Source organism: Lagopus muta, chromosome 12 (assembly GCF_023343835.1).
Source record: "Lagopus muta isolate bLagMut1 chromosome 12, bLagMut1 primary, whole genome shotgun sequence".
Taxonomy (NCBI): domain Eukaryota; kingdom Metazoa; phylum Chordata; class Aves; order Galliformes; family Phasianidae; genus Lagopus; species Lagopus muta.
The window spans coordinates 7,918,649-7,944,771 of record NC_064444.1 but is presented as its reverse complement, the minus strand read 5'-3'; the positions used below and the strand labels follow the sequence as shown (position 1 = coordinate 7,944,771).

The 26,123-nt window shown below is 37.2% G+C and overlaps 1 protein-coding gene across 1 annotated transcript in view; it reads left to right on the top strand.

Annotated features, from left to right (window-relative positions):
- Positions 1–2,376: 2,376 nt before the first annotated feature.
- The window catches only part of CDH11 (cadherin 11), a 297,223-nt gene continuing 273,476 nt past the window's right edge, over positions 2,377–26,123 (top strand). Inside the window, exon 1 of the mRNA XM_048958477.1 lies at positions 2,377–2,407. The gene's annotated coding sequence lies outside the window, so the exon portion shown is untranslated. The remainder of the gene's footprint in view (positions 2,408–26,123) is intronic.

Sequence of the window (26,123 nt, the reverse complement as noted above, 5' to 3'; positions counted from 1 at the left end):
CTCTTGCTGCTTTCCAGATTGTCAGTAGGTCTATGTCATATCCGTTCCTGTTAAACGGGTGCCTGGAGAAAATGCTTTTTCATTTTATTGCACATTTAAATTTCAGAAGCTATCTGGAATTTACCGTCTTGGTGTGTGTTTTATTAATGCATTATATAGCCCCACACTAAGCCTGCCTGCTTTTGGGTTGCGTAGGTTCATGCTGTGTTTTATCTGGGGTAAGTTCTCCTGAACGTGCCACTTCATAACAAAGCGGGAGGCTAATCACACCCTCATTAGCTTAAAAGAGAACTACAGATAGACTTCTTTTTTCCTGCACTGGCTGGAGATTTAGCTTAGCTTAAAGGAAACCGAGCTGATGCTAATGAGAATACATTGTCTTAATTTGCATATTAGATGAGATAAATATTGAGCTAATTTACACCTAAGATGGTTTTTATTGCAATCTACATGTTCCAAGCTTGTATTCAGTATATTTTGCACACCAACTGTGTGTAGTTTGGAGGCATAATGTGAAAATATATTATTTTGATGTGGAAAACAACGTGGAGATGGTTCCTTTTATCTCGATTAGTTTGCATTTGTATTTGAAAATCTGAATTATTATTAGTTATTTTTCCTTTTTCCCTCTCAGTCTGCCGCTGGGTACATATGAAAACATTTGTGGGAGCTAAGCAAGTGCATGCCAGCACCCACTGTGTGGGTTGGGCTGCAGGTCTTCCATCTTCATTACGTGCATGAAGGCTACTGAGATATCTGCTCACCTTTGCTACCAGGAATACTAGAAAGTTCAGAGGTTGTGTGGTGCACTGTGTTTTTCTGTTTTATGGAAAGGGTTGCAGGAGCAAAATGGGGACATGGAAAAAAAACAACAGCCATAAATTTAATTGTTGAACCCTGTACCCTTGAAATATAATTCAGAGGAATGCTCAACATCTGAACCACCAAAACTGTGCATTGTTGGTTGCATTTTGTGACTGGTGATGGCAGATATACTTAAATTATTTGAATTAATGTAGACAAAGATAGCTTGAAAGAACCCAGAGAGTTTACAAAATGAACAAAAGGAGCTTTGGATGCTTTATAATTTCTGCTTCCTGTTTTCTTTCTCCAGCTGTTTCTCCTCATTATAGATGGAAGAAGCTTCTTATTTCATAGTCTCATTATCTGATTATCTTTTGATTATAATCCTTTCTGTGGGGGGAAGAGCAGTAAGTTTTTGTTAGCATAGAGAGCATTATTCTAACTTTGCATTGCAGTGCACTACCTGTGTTTACACACATGAATTGAGAAACTACTTTTTGTGAAACCATTAAAATTTTCTGGTGTTTCTCGAAGAACTGGGCATTCTGTTACTCTGACTTTTTCTCTTGCATTCTGCATTAAATGTCTGAAATGCCAATTGTGTTGTCAAAAGTCTATCGTTTCAAAAAACTGCTGTGTTTTGAAGTGTAGCAATAATGGGCTTTGCTTTCTTTTCCACATTTTACAGCAGCAATTCAATCAATTCACTCTACTGTGAGAAATAGTCTTAACACTAATTTCTGATTTGAATAGTAATAAATACTTGCATCACTTTTTAAAAAAAATTGTAGCTGATCCTCATTGCATTTCTTGCATGTGGTTGGTGAAGCCCCAAACTGATCATTGCAAGTGCTGGGCAGGAGCAACGCTGGGATTACATCTGCTCCTGCTTCTTAGGCCTCAACAGCAGCATCGCAGTTGTGTTCATGTGTGTCTGGAGATGTGCTGTAACTGGGTGCTGTGCTGAAGCACTGCTGTGCAACTGCGTGTTCCTCCTTGTGGGTTTGTGCAGCTGTCAAAGCACAGTATTATGAACTTCTTGCTGCTGAACTGTGTGGCAGCCTTTCACACCGTTTCTCTTTATTTTTGGGGGAGGTAGTACTGTGTGGGCTTGTGCCTTTTCAGATCTTGTCGTCAAGTGTGTGGACATGAACCAAACTGTTACTGTTCTGAGACATCTTGAGGGCTGCTTGTTCATTTGGGAACAGCATTTCTACATCCTGTAACGTTCACCAATCAGTTTAAAAATAGATAAAGCCAATACGTAATTTGGACAAGGTAATTGATAAACTAACACATTATGGACTAATTTGAACTTTTGTCTTATTTCAAGCAGCTTATCCTGAGAAGACTGATTATTGTTATACTAGCACTTAATACTGATACCTATTGTTAGCACTGTGTTAGGGCTGGTTTTGTAATCCCATGGTTAAATTAATGTCAGATTTTTTAGCCTACATGAAGATAGAACTTGGTAATTTTTATCTCAAACACAATAAAAGTCAAGCACGTGGGTCTGATTAATGTTATGTCCATCTCATTTACAGGTATTTTTTTCTGAGAGCTGATGTAACCATTCCAGAACCTTGCACGAGACAATAAGGTAATTCTGTATGTTTCTATAGTGTATGAAGAAACTGAAAATTTGAAGGTGAAGTACCAGTCAAGAGAGGATGGGCAGTTTCAGTCTTTGTTTCACAGAGCCTCTCTCTCACTCTCTCTCTCTTTTTTTTTTTTTTTTTTTAATAGTCTTTGACAAAGAAAACAGTTATGCATAAACATCTACTTACCTGGGCTTTGGGAGGGATGTTTCAGAACTTTAGTGCAAACATTGTGGAACAGATGTAACATTCCTCCAAGTCAGGTGTAAGAACGCATCTACTGTCGCATTGTCTACAGAGACTTTTCTGCCCTTGGTCTTATCTCCAAGTATGATTTTCCAGCCTTGATCTGCTGGACTGAAATAGTTTGTATGTCTCCATAGTTTTCTTAAATGAGAGAAAAGGAGAAGATGCTTTGTACTTCTCCCTATAACGATCATGTGGACAGATAAAAATTAATCTGTCTGAATTCCATAATAGCACAAGTTGTCACTGTATACTTCTGCAAATATAATTCAAGAGAATGCTTACATACAAAAAAAAAAATCTTTAAAAATAAATACATCTGCATTTGGGATAATTCAGAGGATAGTATGCAAACTAAATCAGGTGTAAAGGCTATAACAGGCATCATAAAAGATTCAGAATGGTATTGAATTCTTCTGGATGAAAAGAAAACCAACATAAATCACTAGGCTTCAATTAATATTGTGTCAGGTTTGTTTCTGGATTTTTTTCCTACTTAATAATGTTCACTGAAAAAAACCCATCAAGTTAAAAAGGGACATGGGGAATTTTTCCAGGCTACATCACAGATGTCACAGAATATCAGAGACAGCTGAGAGTGATGATAGAAAGTGTGGTAATAGCTTTATGCTGCTTTTATGTAGCTCCCTGTTCCCTAATGCACTTTCTGTTCTAGAACAAAAGTGCCCAATGCTTTAAAATCGTATTTGCATCCCTTCATTAATGATGTGTTACTTTGGCGATTAGTAACGTAAAGACTTGAAAAATAAGTGTATATATATACACACACATATATAATGATATTAGAATTTTTTGAAGCAATTCAGATGTATTTGTAAAAGCAGTGGTTGGAGTTTCCTTTGCCAGAATGTGAACTCCTGGAGTTTTCTTTTGCTCCATCACAGCCAATGAAAGAACAGTAATTCCAGGTTTATGTTTTATGGAACTTTGATATGATCAATGAAATCCCTGAAATTTGCCAGAGCACTCTCTTAAAAATCTACTCTGATTTTAACTGGAAATCAAATCAATTGATGAGATAGATAAAATAAGTTATTTTAGATAAGGACAAGCAATCTGGATGCTTCTGGATTTCCACACCGAAGGCTGCATCTATAGCGTCAGCAAATGATGTAGGCCTCTGAAATCTTTAAAATTAAAAAGGAACAGCCTTTAAATTTGATAACAATCTCTCTGTAGAGATGAGAGTCAGAAATTGATTGCAGAAAGTGAAGCAGCAAAGCTTAGAGCCTGTGAAACATAGTGGTCATTGGGCAAGCTCATTTTAAAGACTTGTATTAAAATTTAAAGAAATTAAATGATCGTGTATTAATTATCCACATAAATTGAAAATATGAGCTAAGAACATGGAAAAGGGCAATAGAATACTGATTACTTTTTCTCTCTGTCTAAAAAAGCAAAGCTTTAAAAATGTTTTGTAGTTTTTCATTTAAAAATTAATTCCTGAAAGATTAAAGAATGTCTCAATGATGAAGACCAAAATGTTTCCACATAATTCTCTGTAAGCTGCTGAGCTTGGCCTTGTGAAGAAAGACTGGATCTAGGCATTTAGCAAGCAGATATATAACATCTTAGTTTGTTGCCTATTTCTTGTGAGGGTTAGTAATTGCAGTATTTACACTGAATTTTTAATTAAGGTGTCTTTGATTCTCTAGATTTCCATTTAATTAAGAGTCAATATCTCTATGCCTCACGAACCATGCCTATTATAGAATAGTTCTTATGCTTTGTTATTGCTCTCTTGAAACTTAATATTTTTAGTTTTGATTCTTTCTTTATAAATGTCTCAGTGCCTGAAGCAGCAGATGGGGGGGGGGAAGTGGCACAGTAATCTGTCTCAAAGTTTTTGCATTGCTATGTCTCTTTCCCATTTAAAAAATTCTGAGATAAGAAGACCCCCTTCAGCCATGAGCAGTATAAGAAAAGTCTGTCCTTCTTTATGAACCTCTCAACTTTAAATGAGAGATAACATTTAAGGAAACACAAGGTAAACAAATATGTGTATCCCTCTTTCAGATACACATTTTAACGGAGAATATCATAGCAGGTGTAGCTTTTTGATTCTAGAAAGGTGTTTATAAGACATTTCTTTATCGCTATAAATAACTGAATCCTGAAATGTATTTTCTCCCAGCTGCAATCAGGTATGGATTTACTTTGGCAAGAGGCAGGCAAAGAAGAAAGCAAAGCAAAGCAAACTGAGTTTTCTGGGTTTTCAGAAGAGAGGCTAATAGACAGTATGGGAGAGGAAAGTAAGGGATTCAGCAGTGATGTGTATGAAGATAAGGATATTGCCATATGTGATATAAAATAAGCTGGGGAATTTAATATGCCATATTAGAGAGATTGGCCAACTATATGTTGTTAAAGAGCAAACACCGTAACTGTAATTAGTGGAAAACTGGAGATAAAGCAGAGTGGTATAAAAAGCAATAAAACACAATCTAGGCTAGACATCTGATCTCTTAGTTAAGGTTTCTGTTTTGTAGATATAAAATTTGGATCCAGCTCATTTGGTATGCAGCAAAAGTTGAACTTAAGCTAATGAATTGGGAAATTGAGAAGAGATAGCTGAGGGTGTGAGCCAGGGAGAACTGACTGCATCAAGGGAGTGCAGTTGCAGAGCTCTTGGAAGAAAGGTTTGGGCATCAAATCCGTATCTTCTTCAATGGCATCGATACAAAGAGGGGAATCATAAAATCATTAAAGCTGGGAAGACCACTAAGATCCTGCAGTCCAACCATCAACCCATCCCCACTGTGCCCACTAAACGACGTCCCTCAGTGTCACATCTCCACATTTCTTGAACGCCTCTAGGGATGGTGACTCTACCACCTCCCTGGGCAGCCTGTACCAATGCCTGACCACCAAGAATTTTTTCCTAGTATCTAACCTGAGAAAAAAATAAATAAATCAAGGGGCAAAGAATACTAGTGGGGACAAAATAGAAGATTGAGGATGGGTTCTTACTGGTGTTCCACAGAGGATGGCTCAGCTCTTTGAGCTGGTTGCTCTACATAAACACGAATGGCTGGTCTGTGCCTCGTGGGAGCTTCCTGTGACACTAGGGCTTGGGGGTGAAATCTGAATGGATGGAGTAAGGAAAATAATTACAGTAACAAATATCAGAGCTATGCTATTAATTTAGAATTGAAGGGATGGATATTTACACTTCTAGGCAAATGTGTTGTGCCTGGTTACTTCAGTCTCTGTAAATCCAGTGGTAGAAGGCATCCTCTCCGTGCAGGTATGGCTCAGGCAGAAAGAAAACCTGAAAGGTTTCCTATGCTGTTGCCATTCTCCAGAACTTTTATCCCCACAGAGTGATCAAAGTTAATAGAGTTACCTGCCAACTAAGTACAGCTGTGAATTTAAATGGGGTCTCTGTGTGTTGGTTTTTTTTTATTCCTATAGTGAAGGAATCGGTGTGTTTTTAAAGATTCCGGCTCCCCTAATTGGCACTGAATTTGTCACCCTGGCAGTTAACAACCTCAGAAAACAAAATCTCTGAATGATGGAATCTGTGAAATATAGTCAGAAGAGTCACTGTGCGCATTGAAAGCAATTAAACATAAGTTTTATCCAAAAGCAAAATATTTCTTTTTTCTGCCAGGTTTACTAAGATTTATGAAATTTTACCTGGATTTTCATTTTTTATTATTATAAACAGTCCCAGGGTCTTGTATTGAAACTCAAAGTTTCTTGCCACAGGCCAGTTCTGGTTATAAAACATACTTGTTTTTGTGTGCTCCCAAATGCCTCTCTCCATGGCTTTTCTAATGCAGTGAAGTCGGAGAGTAGCCTAGGGATTTACTCATCATGTTTAATGTCAAGAGAAGTATTTCCTTTAGGTCTCCTGTCACTGTCAGCAACAAAGCAGCAAATAAGAAGCTCTGTATCTCCTCTCCTCTCAGTGACATCTGCAGCCGGCAAGATTCTAAACCCCTCAATTCCCAGTCATGAATGAACTATAAAAACAATGTGTCAGAAATGAAAATTGTTCCATCATAATTTTTCACAGTTCCTTTTTGACAAAAGCCAAACAAGTCTCATGAATACACATTTTCTATATCCTTATACATTATGTATCAGGCTATAGTAGGAGTGTTGGGAATTACTTGTCCCTAGTAAGGGCCTTTGAAAATGCATATTTGGTAAACAAGCCTAACCCTATGAGTTGTATGTCCTTTTTTTATAAAAAAAAAATAAATGTTATATTATCAGCTGCTTTGTGAGTAAAAGACTACCACTTCAACACTATGCATCTGGTAAATCTTCTGATATGACAATATAGGGTAGATCACTTTAAGACCTATAATTTGACGCTACCCAAAACTATTCTGAGAAGTCTGAACAAATTCCCGGCAGAGACTTTACCACTGAATGTTGCTAAAAATGCACTAAGAGCTGGTGTTAATCCGAGTTAAATCTGGGTAGTTGTTCTTCTTATCACATGCTGTGTGTTTTTTGAATGGCAGGCAACTGAACCTGGATTTAGTAGTGTTTTACTGTCTTACTGTAACATATTAGAACATTGCTTTTCAGTCTCTGTGGATAAGCTATATCGATCAGCACTCCAAAGGTGTTAGGCATTACTTGGAAAGAATTACTATTAATCTTTTGTACATACTTTGGGTTTTATCTGGATGTAAACATTAAAAGAGGTACCAACAGGGTGATGGATTTCCAAAGAGCAGGAAGGAGGCAAGCACAGGATGTGCATCGCAGCTGTTGCAGTGCTGTGCTTCCTGTCACGAGGGTGTGCAAAGTCCAAGGTAAGCCAATTAGAGGTAGTCAAAGGAAATTCCTCATTGTCATTAGTCAATGAAGATTTATGGTGTTTGCCTCTGTAATAATTTACTGATTGGTACCGCTTGACTAATACAGACATAAACCAGCTGAGTTCTCATTCTAATTGCAATGATAAGGCAGTTTGCAACTGCTTTTAGGTGTCACTGATAATTTACTCATGTGATTATGATTTAACTTTTCCCCTGCTGCTCCTACCCCAGTGGGAACAAAGAACATTACAGAAGCGAAAGTATAAATTAGCTGCAGACAAACAACATATGTTTGTATCTGCTGTGTTGTGACACAAGTATTTTCAGTGCAACCCCATCCGATTCGTGGATCCCTTTTTGGCTGAGGAAAATACTTTAGCTGTTTAAATCAGGAACTACTTTTGTCTGTCCGTGTGTTTGATACGAAGTGCACTGTGGCTGTAAAGTGTCCTGTAGTCCCACGTCATTTCTGTAACTACTAATAATGTGCTCATGAAACACACGTGCAGTGCTTTAAATATGGAAAAGCATTACTCACATTAGTATGGATAGCACTTTCCAATTTGAGTACTGTCCAAAGTAGGTAAGTGGTTTCCAGTTTTGCCCCATGTGGCAGTGGTGGCTACCCCTAGTAGTGAATTCAGTATTCGCAGCACATCCTACCAACTTGGAAATGATGAAGAATCTGTATTTCTTCCTTCAAATCCATATGATCTTAAAGCGAAAGTGTAAGCTGTGCATCAAAGAAAAATGTAGCCAAAGTAAAGACCTGTGTTTGTTACTTGTGAGACAGTAGTGTAGCTTTCCAAAGGCTTGCCATGCTGACTGTCGACCACAAAACTATCAAGAGCTTCTGGAAAAAAAAGCAAAAACAAAAACAAAAAACAAAACAAAACAAAAAAACAACAAAGGATAACTATTTAACTTTTTGTACCTGCCAATATTTCAGAGATGAGGAAGGGCGCTGAGGGAGGCTACAGAGATTTAACAAAAAGGAGTGAAACAAGTAGAAGTGATGTCTTTTCCAGCAACTCTCAGATATGGCAGGAGCATAACCAACACTTTTATTTATCCTTGGCAAAGGTATTTGGCCCGCCACTGCAAATTTTTTCTTTCTGGCTGAGCATTTGTGTGTCAGATGTAGAAAGTTCATCTTTTTATACACTGAGGATAAGGAAGCATGAAGTGCAGCAAACTCATCTTCTCTAGGCATATTACAGTAAGCAATAAATAGGGCATCTGAGTACAGCCATATTCATTCACTTGCCCACAGGTACAGGTAGCACTTATAAAAATTATTGTTGAAGACAAGATGATCTGAGCTTCTGTCAAAGAATGCCTTTGGTTGATTTATGTGGAGTGAGTAGCAATGTCACAGCAGGGTGTAACTTTTTACTGAAACAATGCAGAAATTGGACAGTTTTCAAGGCCTTGCAGTGACCCAAGTCATGAAAGCAGGTCAGGAAGCGAAAGAGAACCAGGGAGATCATAGTTCTGAGCATATGCCAACCTGAGACTGCGAGACGGAGAAAACTGTGGTTTTCTGTTCTGTTCTTTTGTTTTTTAACAGAATCTGCTAATGCCTACTGTTATCACTTCGTTTGTTTTTAAATGGCAGTCTTTTAACTTATATTTGTACGTGGTTTGAATTAGAACGCTTTAAAGGGGTTTTTATGGCTAGTTTATGAGAACATGCCTCTTGCAGAATGATAAATCACTGAATACTAAAATGTCTCATGAAAAGCTGATTCATGCATGGCATGATGTCATTTCTTTCCTTTCTTCTTTAAAATTGTGATTTTAGGCTCCAGCAAAATGATAACTTCAGTTGGCAGCAACAGTAATGGTAACTTCAGCCAGTCCTGACTGCTTATAGTGGGATATAGTAACTTATGTTAGTGCAGGCAGCTAGTACTTGTGTATAATTGCCATTTTACATTATTTTCATTAGAATGATTGTATTGTGAAGCAGAAAGGTTCCATTGTTGTTTCCCTTTTATATGAGATACAGGAATTTCACTCACCAGTTAATCTGCTAACAACTGTTGCTCAGCTTAGATAAAGTTACCAGTCTCTGAAAATATCAAACAGTGAAAAGTGTGTGCACATTCCACATCTCCCACATCTCCGCTTGATTACTATTTTTGCCAATTTTATCTACGGTCCAAATAGAAAAAATATTGCTAAGAGAGCCTCTTTGGATGCAACAAACTGATTGAAGCTGCCCAACACATAAAATTGATTGTAACATTGAACGTCCAGCAATCATGAAAATAGCTTTGTAATCATGTGGTGGTTTGTTGTTGTTGTTTTTCAGTTAAAAAAAAAAAATGTTTGGAGGTTGTGTGACTGAAGAATTAAGTGCAACAATCAATAGCCTGAGTCCACACAGGTCTAATTCTGATTACAGTATTTGAAATTCATCATGTAGTGTGATGTCCCAGTTGCAACCTTGGTAGTTCAAAAGAGTTCTGAAAATGTATTTAAATTATTTACAAGTAAATAAATATTTTGCTTCTTAACTCATCGTCATGCTGTTTAGAAGGATGTGAAATGGAATGTCAGTCCTCAAATGCTACTTCTGAGAAAGAAGCACTGTATTTTATGCAAGCTTAGCTTCTTTATTTCACAAGTGGTGTCTTATTAGAGATCTCAAAATTACCTCTTCCTGTTTTATTTCAATAAGATTTTCAGATGGAGAGAGAGTTGTCACATTTATGACTTAATTCTCTAGAAACTTGCTAGTTTCATTTACAGGCTGGTGAAGTCAACCATTTTCTTTAAATCGGTAAGAGAGACCTTATGATGGCAACAAAAGCTTAATCACTTTTCAGTTAAGCCTGACTGGGGGAAAAGATGTAGAACTTATGTATGGAGCATCTGGCTTGTTTTTTGTTTTGTTTTTTTTTTTTTTAACTCCAATTAAAATAATTCCAGTTCGATTGCCAGCAAAGCAAAATCAGGTAAATCTGACTAGACTTTCTCACAGTGTGTACTTGCATTTGTGTTGAGGAAATCACATGGAAGAAACACATATGCATGATCTTATTGCAGTTATTTGTGCACTGGCAGAAGCTTCCCAGGGCAGTGGTCATGGCACCAAGGATGCTGGAGTCCAGGAAGTGTTCAACCAATGCTCTCAGATTGAGGGTTTGAATTTTAGATGATCCTGTGTAGGGCCAGGAGGAAAGCTCAGTGATTCTTGTGGATCTTGTCCAATTTAGGATGACTCTAGGATTGCAGTCAGATAATCTCTTGAGGTCCTCAATTCTTCCTGAGTTTACAGCAATTGCTGTAGTCAGTGGTATTATTGTTTCCCTGATTACTCTTGGCTTGTACTTTCTTTGCTGTTTCTTTGAAGATTGCTATTTATTCTCTGCAAAATTCAGACTCTTGAGACAAGCCTAAGCCAAATTTGAAAACTGGCAGTTGAAGTCAGGATTGTGGGTAAATTTGTCAGGATCCGAAGGAAGTGGATAGAAGTGAGACCACTGACTTGGACAATCCTGGGAGGCAAAGACTGATGAGTACTGGGAGTCCACCCAAAAAATCCATGTGGTATTGAAGCAGGGATGGAGACGAGGACTTGTGTCAGAGAAATGGTAGCTGGGATAACAATATGTTCCTTTCTCTACTTGTGTCCAAAAATACCATCTCCTAAGAAGGGGGCTGCGTTTGCTGTATGGCTCTAGAAAGTATGCATAGATGATATATAAGTAAAGCCTATTCAGCTCTTAAAACTTCAGAACAAATTCATCAAAAGAGCAAAGCATTGTTTGGGGAGTTCCATGTTGACATAATCTGAACAGCTCCTCCATCACTATTTATGTCTGAAATGATTTTATTTTAGGGTAGGTGTAATAGTTTCCTCACAGAAATAACCAGACAGTTCCACTGTGTGACCTGTTTAGTCTCTTATGTTTGCAGTAAAACTGTAAGTGGCCATCACTTTGTGATCTGTTAGCATGCAGGATAGGGTGTTTGTTCAGTCTCTTTCCTGTTGTGTGTTCTTTGAAAGCTCAGTTGAGTTGGTAGCAGAGTGGCATTGAATGCGTGGACATGGATTAACAACAGTTTTTTTCTATAAAGGGTCTAAAGCAGTCTGGAATCTGCATTCCCAGTCTCTGCTCACCGCTGAGTAGTGGTACTGTCTTCAACACACTCAATTCAATTTTCCATCAGCTCTCTGTTCAGGAGTGTTTGAAAGCATTGACGTGCTGATGTGGCAGCTGTCACATGTGCAAGACATGCTATCTGTACTGGTGTAGATAGAACATTGCTCATTATGCACTAGAGAAGGCTCCCAAATTTCTGCTTAGGATTACTAGAAAACCTACATGCACTGCGTGAGAATGACATATTCCCATTTATGTGATCTTTCATTATGTGATACTTTCAGGATGTGTCACTCTTTACTGTGCCTTTTCTGGAGAGTTTCTCTGGGGTGATTTTCCATTTGGGAATCTTGGGCAAATGGCCTAAATCCTGATGTTCTAGTAGGACAAAAACTCCTGCCAGATAAAAAGTGGTCTTAGATGTGTGTTAGACTAGTGCTGGAGCTAGCAGTAGGCAGCAGTTTATTTTTATATGCATTAGCTACATCACTGAGTGTAACTAATGAAAAAAAAAGATAGGGAATTGTCTGATTATTAGACAGATTTAACAGCAGTGCATATGATGAAACAATAAGAGATAAGATTGCCCGCCAGATGCTACACACGCAACTCATACCATTATAATTTGTCTGTGTTACTATTAGCTGATGGAGATGATAGATCATAGAGTAGGTATCAGTGAAGTGTTGCAATACAAATCTGCCCCATTAATTGCAGCTCTTATCTAGACACCTTAGCATTCGGAACACACACTCGGTAACTGCTAAAGCAACTGAGAAGCAAATCTGAGAAGCAAATCTGTATCTACAGATCATGTAGAATAGCTAATGATCAGCCTAATTAACCCCCAAAACTTTGTGCATGACTAATATTCTGGCAGGCTTTTGAAACTAGGTAGGAACCTATTAAAAGCAATTTGGATGATATAAATATTTTAAGCAGTTTACTCCTCAGAAGATGTTCACAAAGATGTTAAGGTGAGTTGCTTTGAATGCTTGCAAGAACGTGTTAGTGTACGTTTGATATGTGAGCTAGAATTACTGTTAGCTCTTCTCCCAGCTGCCGTAAACAGTGCTGCTTCACTGTTTACAGTGATTCAAGTATCTCTGGTACCTTATCCAAACTGCACTCATTGTCACGACAGATATTTTTCAGGGGGCTGAAGTGATGTTCTGTAGCTTCAGAGAGCTTAAATTGCTAGTGATTTTTTGGCAAAGAAGAGTTCTTGTGCATTCTGATCATTATAATGTGGAACAAATGAATTATAAAACATACCACAAGTATTGTCAAAGTTTATACTGTATATTACTAATTAGAATTGTGATGACTTTTCATTGTAAAAGATCATGAACAGAAAGTATGACTGAGTAATGAATAGTTTAATGAGGACATAAAATGGTACAAAATTAATCTATTCTCACTGTACTGTTAATATTGTGATCATTTCAGTAACTTTTAGACTATTCTTAATTGACTAATCTGTGTTGTTATGGTCCAGTGCTCTTGATGGTACATTCACAGCATTACTGTAACTGTGTATAATATATATATATATATATTTATATATATTTATTATTATATATTTATTATTTATTATAATATATATTTATATATATAATATATATATAAACTATATATATATGCATGCACACCTTTAAAAAAAATAGAAATCATTCCTTTGCCCTATGCTTTAGTACCTGTACAGTTGGTACAAGATCTTGGTAAGATGTGGATTTTATCTTGAGTTCATTTTTACTTTTGTTATGGGAGGGAATAGCATTGTCTCACTCCTGAAAGATTCTCTTGAATAACTGTGCTACTCATCTTTTTGGTTGGTGCAGAAAGGGAATAATAAACTACTACTGGTGCTTCAGCTTGAGCCAGTGTGACACCCGACGTGCAGTATTTACTTTGTAATTCCCCTCTTGGTAAGGAGCAGGCCTGCAGAATTTCTTCCTGCCTTTTGTGTGACCCAGGTTCATACAGCATGCACAATAATTGACTGCTTTACAGGGTGTGTTTAAGAGTAGTAACACACTGCTGCAAATGGAAAAGACTGTACTGCTTTAGCTGCAATTCTGAAACAGGGGGATACTATATTTTACACTTGGCCAACTCAAAAATTATTTCTTTTGAAGAGGCAGTGTTAAGGACATACAGTTTGTCTCTGGATTGCTTTATTTGATTTTGAGATTTTTTTTTTCTTTGTCCTTTATCAGACAGTCATCTTTACTGCCTGCAGACTCTGCCATTTATTTTTTTTTTTTCTCTTCTTCTTACCTGCTTAGTTCAGTGAGAGGCTGTCAGTCAAACTGCTCTTTGATTTTAAGCAACAAAATCATGCATAAAATGTCCTTGGTATATTCAACTAGATTAACTAATGAAAACACCTGTCATTAGTATCCTCTTAAACAGTTACGTTGATGTCAGATTGTCCACAAATGGTTTTGACTCCATGCTTCCCATCTCTATAGTAATATTTAAGACCGCAGAATATGCTACTCTATTTATTTCTAATGCATTTTGATACCTGGTGATCGGTCACATTTTTTCCTATCTGAAAACTTCAGTGAGAAGATGTGTTGCAAAAGAAGACAATTAGCTCAATTTCAGTCAGAGATGTTTAATTTGTCTGTATAAAAAAAAGCAGAATTGTACCCACTGACTGAAGATAACTACATGCTTTATTTGCTTCTAGAGAAATTTTAATTTAAAAAAAAATTCTGTTCCTCTAACTGCATTGACATATTCTTACATGCTTGACCACATAGGAGATATTTCATTAAATAAATTATATTTGGGAAAATGTCAGATACGGTGTTCTGGAATACATCCAAACACACCTCAGGAGAGTTCTCTGCAAGCCTTCCCTTGACTTGAGCCACGTGATGTCAGTGTTCCCTAGCAGTGCTGTTGGCAGACATGGCTTATTAAATTAGCCATGTAACAACATTAATATCCTTTGATTGCATTGTGTTGGCTCAAAAAATATAATGTATGAAACATCAGTAACTGGGCAGGAAGGTAGATTGTGAACTTACTGCAACATGGTATTTGGTAGCATTCCTCCTATGAAGAAGAAAATTGTTTGTTATACAGTACGTGGCTGTGCTTGAAGTTGATTCTCTTGAGTCATTGAAAACCTTCCTATGTGAACCCCAGAGAGCTGCTTGGGGGCTGGTGGAACGTTAAGTTTACAACCCCAGTTCTGTGGTGAAGATAAAGGGAATGTCTTTAAAATATTCTTAGATTTGTGTTTCTGAAAGAGTGCTACTGTTGCAGTTATTATAACCAGTACATATTCGCTGTTTATTCATATTTAATTTACAAATTTTGCTGAAAAAAATCATAGTAATCTCTCATGAGAATGACATTCTTCATCCTTCAAGAGTCTGCTGGGATTTCCTCCTGAATCTTAGCAGGCTGTTTTTAAAACTGGTTTAGAGTTAACAACGGGAAGTGCTTGGTGCTTCAGGGTGATACTCCATAATCTTAAAGGGTGTGTGGCAGGGCTTTTTTTTTTTTTAATCATAAATTACTTAACAGTAGTTGTAATTAGGACAGAAACTGAAAATGGGTGGTCATCGTAAAACCGTAAGGGAAAAAACAACTCTTCCCAAGATGATTCAATAAACAGTGCGTTAATCCTCTGTGAAAATACTTTTTTTTTTTTTTTTTGGTAATGTAAGAACAATTTTAAGAAGTGCAGGCAAAATGAAATATTTCTCCCTGTATTTCCATGTACCTTAAACTGGCTTTACTCTTTTTTTTTCTTCCTGATGAACATCCTTATTCTATCTTTATTAACCCCTGTCTTTTCAATGTTTAAGTTAGCTGTAAAGACTAACATTTTGAGTCCCTTTTTTTAAAGCCTTATTAAGTCTTTACTGAAATGTGTGCAGGCCTTTGCTGCCTAACGAGGGCTGGTTTCAAAGAGTTCCAGACAGTCCTTAGAAGTTCTTCAGTGACTCGGCTTTGAAACAGCACACAAAATTAAATGCCGATAAATATAACATGATTAACAAGAATAAAACTTGCACATATGAAGGGATGAAGGGATAACATTGACAGGCTAAACCACACAGTAACAGGTTAGTTCCAGGAAAACTAAGCTACAAATTAAATCTGTTGAACAGTGTCAGCTCAGCTTACAGTAATAGGTGAAGAGGACTTCAGATATTAAGAAGCATTAAGAAAGGAACAGAGAACAATACAGGGGAGCCTCATGATACAGCTGTATAAGTCTGCAGTGCATCTGTAATTCTGCACGTGTTTCTGCCACATAAAAAAAAAAAAAAAGCATAGAACTGGAGAAGAATCAGGAACAGGCAACTAGAATGATCAAAAGCATGAGGTGGCTTACGGACTGCGAACAATTAAGTAGGCTTGTGAGAAGAGATGACTGGGAGCTGGGGAGGCAAATGGGAATGTGACACATGGGTTGCATGATATGGAGGTTGGTTTTTCAGTGTTTTTTATGAACAGATGATTTAATGATTGGTTGAATACCAGAGACCGGAAGGAAATGTAATAAAAAATTATAAAGAAATGCATTTTTGTAACTTGAAGGAGTATTCGAGGCTTTAGGCAGTGCAATGCAAAGTATTTCTGAGTGAAACATATGTCTCTTTCTCCACATTAAGTAGAATAACAAGCTAATATTTGTAGTAATGGTGAGATATTCAGTGTTGGGAGCGTTTCCTTTCCTGGTTGATTGTCTCTAGTAGTGTTAGAGCAGGTACTGCTGGACATGATCAGACTAATGAAAGAGCTTCCTTCGGATGCAGGTCCGTGCTCAGATCTGGAATTCTGCCATCTCCAATTTATCCCTTCCAGTTTCTCACTAAAAGTGTTTTAACTACACGAAATTGGAGTAACTATCTCTTATTTTGGCAAATGTTTGTGAAAATTCTTCTCTGTGGAAATGTTTATTGCATGTTTTTATGTATGTTTTTATGTATGTTTCTATGGAAAATTTTTATTTGGATGCATTAATGCTTTCCTACCATTTCCGTAAGTAGTCCTGCTTAGTAGGAAGTACTCCTTTTTTTTTGAAAAATTATGTACAATCTGTACGCTTACCAAGTCATTTTGTTTCCTCCTTGCTCTTTGTCTAAGATCTTGTTAGCTTTCTATGCTGAATCATTGCCGTGAAAATCAGAAATGACAATGGCCAGGACTAACAGAACCCTACTGCATCCATTTACAGGCCTCCTCTCTCACAGTTCAGGGCAGTCTCTGACTCCCTTCAGAAGTCCTTAGGACATACAGGTTTGTACAGTTACATGTATTATATGTTTTCAGGTTGTTGATTGACTGATTTGTTTTAACAGTGCTTCTGAATATGAAACACTTTGTATTTTCTTTTATAAGTAAGATCAAAAGTAGATTATCATCATATGACTGCAATTATTGTCATCATATGACTGCAATTATTGTCATAGTTCTGGCTGATTCTGGAGCAGGCTGGGTATTTTCTTTGACTGTGTCTGATCATACTCTAATGCTGAAATAATCTGGTATTGAAACACAATTTAAAAAAATAAACCACAAGCATTGTAGCCTTTCTCTCCAAATATTGTTTTAGAACACACACAATAAAGTATTTAGAAAAAAAGGAAACTAAACATTAATATCACTGACAAATTTTGCTGTTCCTTTTGGAAGCCTTCAAGGCCTGGACTTTGTAGGTTATTTAAAATCCAACACAAACATCTCTAAAATATTTTGTTCTGGGAAAAAAAAAAAAAAACTGCAAAACAAACAGATATTTTTGAGTGTCTGTAGAAGAGAAAGTCTGTACTGAGCATCTCTTTTTTGAAGGCTCAGTTTTATGCTATCCCACCCATCAGCAACTATTGTTTTATATAGTGTTGGATTTTTTTTGTGTGTGTGTTTTACCTTTCTGCCATAAGAAAAATGCATAAACATTTGTTGTGGCTTTCTTAGTTAAATCTAGATCTTGAGGCACATATGGGTCACTGTCTCACAGAAATTCAGCACTGTGCTAGAGAAAACTTTTCTTTGTTATTTGGAATTGTCAAACTGTTGAATACAGTTTCTTTCTAAACACATTTTGGTTTGTTTTGTGAACGTGAAAAGTACTTTCTCAATCTGATCCTTGTGAAAATGCAGTAAATACTTTACTTTTTGGGGAGTAAAGCAGTAAGCTACTTTACCTCTCTCATTTGATTGATTGTTTTTCCAGCATGAATACTCTATTCTTGAGCTTTCTCTCTCAGGAATAATCTTACTTGCAGCAGAAACTGAGATACTTTGAATGTTGTATCCTGTCTCCTTTAACAGTGATGTAGAAACACAGGTTTACTCTGGATTGTAGGGTCAAAATGTTTTCAGCATCTTAAAAACATGCAGAGTCCCATAGCTCATGAAACTCTTACTGTTGTAGTTAGTATTCCTGTCTGGAGCAGAGGTCTCTGCTGTTTGTCTCAGCCATTGGAGCCAGCCTTAGCCTACTGATTCATTTCAACCTTTTGGTACTTTTATGTCATCTCGGTTTGAAAGGAAGCATTTCATCTGCATAATTCCATTTTAATTTGGAGATGTGTTGTCATGAGTTCTTTGTAGCTTGGCTGGATAAGTAGGGATCTGAATAGGATTTTTTCTTCATTCGACTCAGTGAGAGTGGATGTCTTTGTGTGACCTCCTACAGAAGACAGAGGTGATGGAGGTACATTCTTATAGGAATTTGAGTCTTCATAAGAAGTCAGATCTTCTTGTTATCATAATGCCAATAATCTGGTTTTGTTTTATTCACGCAATATAGAACTTCTGCAGCATTCTGTTTAAGGTTATGCCAAATTTACTGTTTTCTCTTTCATTTGCTTGCTATCTTGGGAAATTCATTATGTTAAAATAATTTTTCTACAATTTCTCCTTATCTCTTTGTTGTTCCTTTTATTTCATTTTTGTTTTGGTTTGGTTTTTGTTTCATTTTGTTTTTTTATCTGCTTATACTTGTCCTCTCAGAGATGTTCAGAACTATGGTGTTGTATGGTTGGAACATCACAAAGTTTGTACCAGGTGAGTCCCATGAATGCTCACGTGGGAACAGACAGAACATCACGTGTAAGTTTGTCAGGATCTATTGAACCAATACTAGGCTGAAGGTGGCAGTTTCCTGTATCGTGTCATTAATGGAGATGAGATGTGCTGTCACCACTACAAGCTGGAGTCAAAACAGTAGTCCTCAGAGTGGTGACATGAATTCCCCATTGAAGGAAAAGTTCAAGAGGCAGCTCTCAGCGCGTAAAGTGATGTGTCCTGTCCTTTGGGATAGTAAAAGGAGTGATTTTCCTGGATGTCCTGGAACATGGACAAACCATGAACTCTGACAACTATCAGCTTTCTGTACTCAAACGTAGACCACAATTGCCAAAGTATACGTGAGATTTTTTTCATAAAACCCTGGAATTTTTTGGTGAAAATTTAGAATTTGCATGAGGCTTTTCCATTATTTTTCCTTCTTTCCATTTTCTCACTTCCCTAAAATTTCCAAGCAGCCAATTAGTAAGTCTAAAAAACCCATATGAACTTTGCAATGAAATGAACATTTACATTGCAACTGTGCTGTTAAAAAACTTTTGCTGAAATAAGTTTTTATAAATGATTTACTGAACAATATGAATAATACAAGCTATCTTGATAATAAAATCTCTTTGTGAATAGTTAGTTTGAGGGAAAAGAGTAAAATTCAATGAATAAATTGTTCAGTCACTCCTGGTTCCATAATGAATTTTGGCTTTCAGTTTATTTGCAAAATGCACCTAGTTCTCTTTCAAGTTTTACCTTGACAATAGAATAATAAAATAACGAAAGTAATAAAATATACAGCTTCTGTATAAATCAGTATGTCATGTAGGTTCTCAAAAGCCACCTTCTTTAAGAATTCTAAGGGAAGCATCCTGGATAACGCAGTACCGGTATAAGCCTTAAGTCATCTCTAACACTTCTTAGCTGCTAATGTAAATTTGCATCCTTGCATGGTAGCTCTTGGAGATTTGCATAAAGGAACATTTGCATGGAACTTAGAATAGCTGAGGCTTTGGCTATTGTCCAAATTGCCATTTTAATACAAGTCTATTACTCTCTGAAGAACAGTAGTTTGAAAATTGGCTTCTAAAACCTGATCCTTGATATAGCCAGTTTGATTTTTCAGTCACTCACTGAAGTCAATGGGCCTACTAATCAACTTTGAAATTAAATATGCTTTCAAGTTCTTAAGTACCTAAATGAGAATTTCAAATTCTGTCTCCTTTGATTATTGCCATTGTGAAAAATCTGACCATATGTTTTAGGTAGTGTCTGACTATTGAAGTGAAAATTAACACAAGTGATATTACGTTGGTGCTGTAGTGCTTATGAGAAGAGATTGAGATTCCCAGAATGTCACCATAGTTTCTAATAATAAAAAATTAATAATAAAAAAAATAGGAGCTCAGCACGTGATGAGGAATTGGTAAAACTATTATCAAGCAGAGAAAGTAAAAGTGTAATGGACCAAACTCTGTCAAATCCAGCATGCATTCATATTTGAATCATACATTACTTTGCCTTCTTCAAGACTTCTCCTAAGGACTTTCCTAAAGAAAAGCGCAAAGTAACATTAGTGATCTAACTTGAGTTTTTCAGGAAGTACTAAAAAGAGAAAAGAACAGCAAAATCATCTATTTTGTTGTTGTTTCTACCTGGACAAGGAGTTCCAGGGTGAGGTCAGCAAAGTGTAAAAGATATTCATTGTGCAACAGTACGATGTGACCAGGCATAAATATACAGCTGAAAATATAATTCTGTAAGCTCAGAATTATATACAGAACTGTTTCACGTTGCTTCTTGAGGTTAGATAGGGTTTTTTATGTATGAGAGCAAGGTATGATTTATTGCCACAGTATATGTTATTATAATAATTCCTCAAAGTCTATAGCACTTTGATTAGATGTCTTCAATTTTTCAGTGTTCTATCTGCCCATGACAGACTTCTCTGTTGTTGTCTGACAAAAAGCACACACATTCACAATGTTATTGCATGCCCCCTGGCATTACTTAGTTTTACAGTTCAGGTGGAGTTGTGTTGCAGCACAAGATGGCCAGCTTCATGGTGGATAGCATGCAGCTAGGCTACTTTCCTCTTGCCAATTTGGAAATGCCAACAAATTTAAAGGATGAAATAAAGAGTGTTTTAAAGTGTAGAAAAGTGATATGGTATAAAATTGGATAAGAAATGAAATATCCTTTTTATATTTAATTTAATATCTCTTTCTATGCTGGAATTCTGGTTTCCTCGCATAGGCTCAGCTAAATTCTTTGGACCACTACCTCAAGTAGTATCAGACCACTACCAATACATCAAAAATGCAAAATGAATAGCATTACTGATCTCAATATTTGTTTGAAATATTTTCAAGCCTTTAAAACTTTCACTTTCCAATCTCAGATGGACTGAGTACTCCCACTAACTCCAGTGCGGTGTCCAGCAGCTTGTGCTTACTCATGGCTCCCAGCTGCTGGGAGCCACTTGCCCTCACTGACCTCCTGGTCGCCGTGAGGTTGTTCTGTGTGCACGGGCTGCTGTGTTAAACTGCTGAAATAAAAAACTCTTCCATATTATATCAGATTGCTGCTCCAGCAATAATGAACTCTCACGTTTTCAGGAACGTAGGAGGCTTTTTTGTTTCTGTTTATATGCATGTGTCCGCCATCCTTTTAAAGTGTTGCTTTTACAATGTGTGCAGTGAATGCCCTGGTGTCCTTGTCTGTCTTAGAAGTAACGAAAGCCAGGTGTCAGGAGTTAGGGGAGGAAATTTGAAGGATCCAATTGCAAATGATATGCAGCAATAAATTAGAAATAGCATTGTCTAGACAAAATAAAAATTAAAAAATATATAATACCGGGTGGGTTTGGTACTAAATTACAGCGGAAGCAACTGATAAAGAATTTTCTTGGTGTGAATTTCACAACAAAGCAATTAATGAAAGGAATTACAATGTGCAGTTGACTCCTGACAGAACGCTCTAGACTTTGCATCTTTTGACATTCATATGTGAGAAAAGACACTACTGATTTCTCATTTCCACTGGCAGTGAGATTTGTGAAAGCGGACTATGCAAAAAGTCATTTCCTTTGCTCTCATCAGTTTATCTTCTACAGAAATTTAACTATATATCAGTATTTTAAGCCTATGAAAGAGATTTCTGTGATTGCAGATGTCAAATTTAATAAAAAATATTTTCAAAGTAGAGAAAGTCTCCTAAAATCCTAATGTAAGATCATTTTAAATGCACAGAGGAAAGTTAGTAAAATGTGTGTGTCTCTGACCTACTTTTAATATAAACACAAGAGATTTTCCTGCTGAAGTGCTACCTTTGTCAATGGGACGTGCTGCAGAGCTGCAGGGATTCTCTTTGTGCCGGCTTCCCGGGGGAAGCGCTTGAAGTCTGCATCCAGAATTACTGGTAGGGCTTTGAAGATGCCTGTTGCTTTGTTTTACTTTATTTTTATTTTATTTCATTTTTTATGTTGTGCTGTTTTATTTTTATTTTGGTAAAAAAGTTTGTTCTGAAGCCATGCTTATCTATACTTATGTTGGAACCACTGCCTTTGGTTCTGTTTAAAAAAGAAAATAAAAGAAAAAAATGAAAAGCCTTCCATACTCGTGTATGCTCATGTTAAAAGAAGAGCAGGCACTCTAACTACATATCTGCCAGTGTTGCTGTTTGGAGGCATTTAAAAATACTGCAGGGCAGACTTCTGGTTTTTTTTTGTTGTTGTTGTTGTTTTGTGGGTTTTTTTTGGCCTTTTTTTTGTTAATTTTGTACTAGTTTTGAAATCATTTGCAAGAACTTACCTGATGTATGCATTTTCCAAGTTGGAAGCACCTTCGTTCCCATCCAGCTCTGTTTTTCTTTAAGAGGCTGCAAATCCACAAGATGTAGGGATTCAAAAGGTTGCTGTGTGTAGAGAGTGAAAATACTGTTAAGGTCTGATCTGGGAGAAAATGACAACTTTTGTCCTGATTTTACCGGTGATGCCTTTTTGTGAACGGCTCTGATAGCACAGTGTGCAGGTGAGGTTCTCAGGGTAGCAGTGACAGAGCTCCTCAGCCAGCCCTGCTGCTGGCGCCATAAGAATAAGCAGAATTCATGGCTGCTAATTTTTCAGTGGGATATTCTGGGAGCACTGATTGCCCCATTCTTTCAGTGCGGTGGCAGGACTGCTAATGGCCTCTCCCAGCTTGTGGACATTTGCAGAGTAGACAATTTCCATTTCCAGAGTAATACATTGGAAATCCTGCTTATTGTGTGCCATACCTCATAATGGAAAACAATATAAATTGGAACAAGCTTATTTAAATCTTTCAGACATGTATCATGTTCCTCAGGAACTGGCCAGAAATAGCCAAATAAATTACACCAGAATCTTCAAAGGAGAAGTGTTTTTGTTCCCTTTGAATCCACTTGGTATCTTCCATAGCTAAACAAATAGCAGGTGTGAGTTTCAATAAGAAACACGCAGTTCAAAAGTTTGCTGTGCTTCACACAGCCCCGCTCGGGCCGAGCTCCAGCCTTGAACTCATTAGGGCTGTGTAAGGAGCTTCCTGGCCCCGGCTGCGCAGACGGGACACTGGGAGTGGGGTGAGGAATGCACAGGGCTTGAAGGCGCGTGGTAATGGAAACCAGATTTCTGATTGCCTGGGGGATGGGGCTTTACAGGAACTGTAGCATTACTGCTTGGTATCCAGCAGTGCTGCAGGGAGTTGAGAAATGCTGAACCTCCATGGCTCTTGGAATTGTGCTTCCCAGGAACCAGTCTAGAGGGACCCACGGAGTCCGTCAGCACAGCCCCGTGCAGTTCAGAGGGCAGCAAGGAGTCCATAAAACAGCCACGAAGCTTCACTTCATTCTGGCGTTCCCACCTCCCACTTGTGGCCCAAAAGCCACTGACCATTCCTGGCACCTAATTTCCCCGCTGAAAGCAGAACAAAGAAAAGACTGTGATCTAGCAGGGAGATTTCTGCTTGTGTTCTCACCAATAGAGGCTGCTGCTGCTGAGCCTGGAGTCGTTTGCCTGGGAGAGAAATATATGTGCTTTTAGTGCCTATTGATGAACACCTTCAGTGTTATGTTAGCATCAGTCTGATTTTAGGAGATGAGATTTTTCACCTCTTAGGACTTTGTGTTACTGTCTAGCTGCAGTTTTGGAGTATGTTCCCTATATGATGGATTGGCAGATGTCTGTGGAGTTCCTGACTCTATTTTCCAGCGGTGAACTCTCAGAAAAAGTAAATTTGGAATTCATGGCAATGTCTATCATATGCAGAATTCGACTCTGTCAGCTGCATTTCTTCATATCTGCTTTATGTTTGAAATAATAAAACTTAGTAGAGAAAATAAAAGGTTTATAGGAATAAATATACTTAGATTATATTCAATTAATAACTGAAAATGAATGACACAGTTAAACTGCAAGCTGCTCACATACAGGTTACCACAATATGAAATAGATTATTTAATGTTGTTTTGATGAAAATATATCTAGTTAGGTTGTTAATATGATTATCTGAATTATCCAGCTCATCCAGATGAGATCCAATAAAATCCTAACTACACACTGCATTACCATTCATTTCATATACTGTATATTTTTTTACCACAAAACTGTTTAAATATTTGAAAAAGTCACAAAAAAAGAAAACGAAATTTTCAATTAAAAACATGCAGCCATAATGTTTTATCCTGCAAACATTTGTTCATTTTCTTTCTCACAAGAAAAGCTATGGATTTTAAATCACCTTGGTAAGTGCTGAAAACAGAGCAGATTTGTACAATCCATTAGCAAGCTTGTTCCTGAGGAATCCAGTACAGGAGCAGAGAATTTTGTATTTAGTAATGAACTTCAGAATTATCTAAAATAATTTTAGATCATGTTTGTTCATGAAATGAAAAAAAAACTCCATTGTTATATTTTAGTTTATTGCAAAAGTAGGACTATATAATAGAGGTAGATTTTAGAATTAAGAAACTGAAAAAAGCAGCAGAAAAATACATCACAGTCTTCTCAGGCATGGTAAATTGTAGAATGCCTTTGAAATATTTAAAACGTCATGGATGCTCCAGCTTCTTTCCAGGCTCCCATTCTCACTGCTGAGCTTGATGAATAATCTGATCGGGTATTCTATTAGATTTCATTTCCTTGCTTTGTTGGCTTGAGAGAATGGGCAGCAGGGGAGTAGTGGTCATGCTAAGTCAGGCTATAGGCAGAGAAATGCCATAGAATTTAAGTGCGGGATCTTGGTTAGCATGATCAAAACTGTTAGAACAAATTTGTAAGGTACTGACTGATAAAATGTCAGTGTAACACTGTGGGACAGAATTTAAGGTGCTTCTCAGTGCAGAAATTTGCTGAAGAACGGAACATGTGAAGAACTACACAGATTAGCAGCTGAAGAGTCTGAAATTACCTTCTCTGCAATAGCAAACATGATTAGGTCTTTTGAATGTATTAGACTCTCCGGGAGTACTTTCCTGAATATGGTATGGTGTATAAAATATTTTCTTTGTATATGTGCCCATTATTATAGTTAATGAGATTTAATATATGCATGCCAAGTGCACATTATATTGTAGGTACAGTAAGAATCACAGAACTTTGCAAGCAGTTCCCAAGAGTTACCCATCTTTCTTTGGAATCTGCAAGGTCAAACTACGCAGCATTGACTGCAGATGAAAGAAGAGAAACCTGCCTTTGTTCTTCCTTTCAGTTCACATATACATTTTAATCTATCACCCAAATGCTTGTAAAGCAAAAATGAACTATATTTTGCATTTTTAAAAAGTTTTCTCTATGAACAAGGAGTGGCAGAGCTGTATTAATTCATGGCTATTTGGCATTGTGAATTTGGGTCTGTTTGCTACCTCGGATTTACCTCCAGATTGCACAAGTTCTGGCCCAATGTTATACTTCAGTCATGGTGGGCCAGAGAATGTGTCCTTCTAAATACCTCATATCTTCAGCATATTCTGAATGTGACTCCTGAAGTTACAGACAAAATGAATTTCAGTCTTTGAGAGAGTTCTACCCACAATGCCAAGCCTTCAACCAAAACTGTAGGCGTCAGCATCCATTATTCAGCTCAGTATTTCCTTGTAAGAGATCGATGTTGGACATCCCATTGCCACAAATGAGCCAATGATGGGATGGAATCAGCTGATTTTCAAATGTAGGAGACTTTTTTATACTTTCCAAATACATGTCTGTGGGTAGGTAGCTACCCTGATATTTCAATCAAATTGACTTTTTACAGCTAGCCAGGAAGAGTTGTTGAATTCTTGCCATGCCCAGAATACAGAGATCTGATCTGAATAGCAACTGAGTTCAAAGGAGGTTAAACACCAGAGGGTGTGGTAGAAACATATAGCTATGGTTTTTCCTTTAGAAGAAGTCTAAAAAAAGTATCACCATCACAGAACGTTCTGTTGCTACTTCCACATTTTATGTAAATTCCTACTGGTTATATTCTTAATTCTGAGGAATAGGT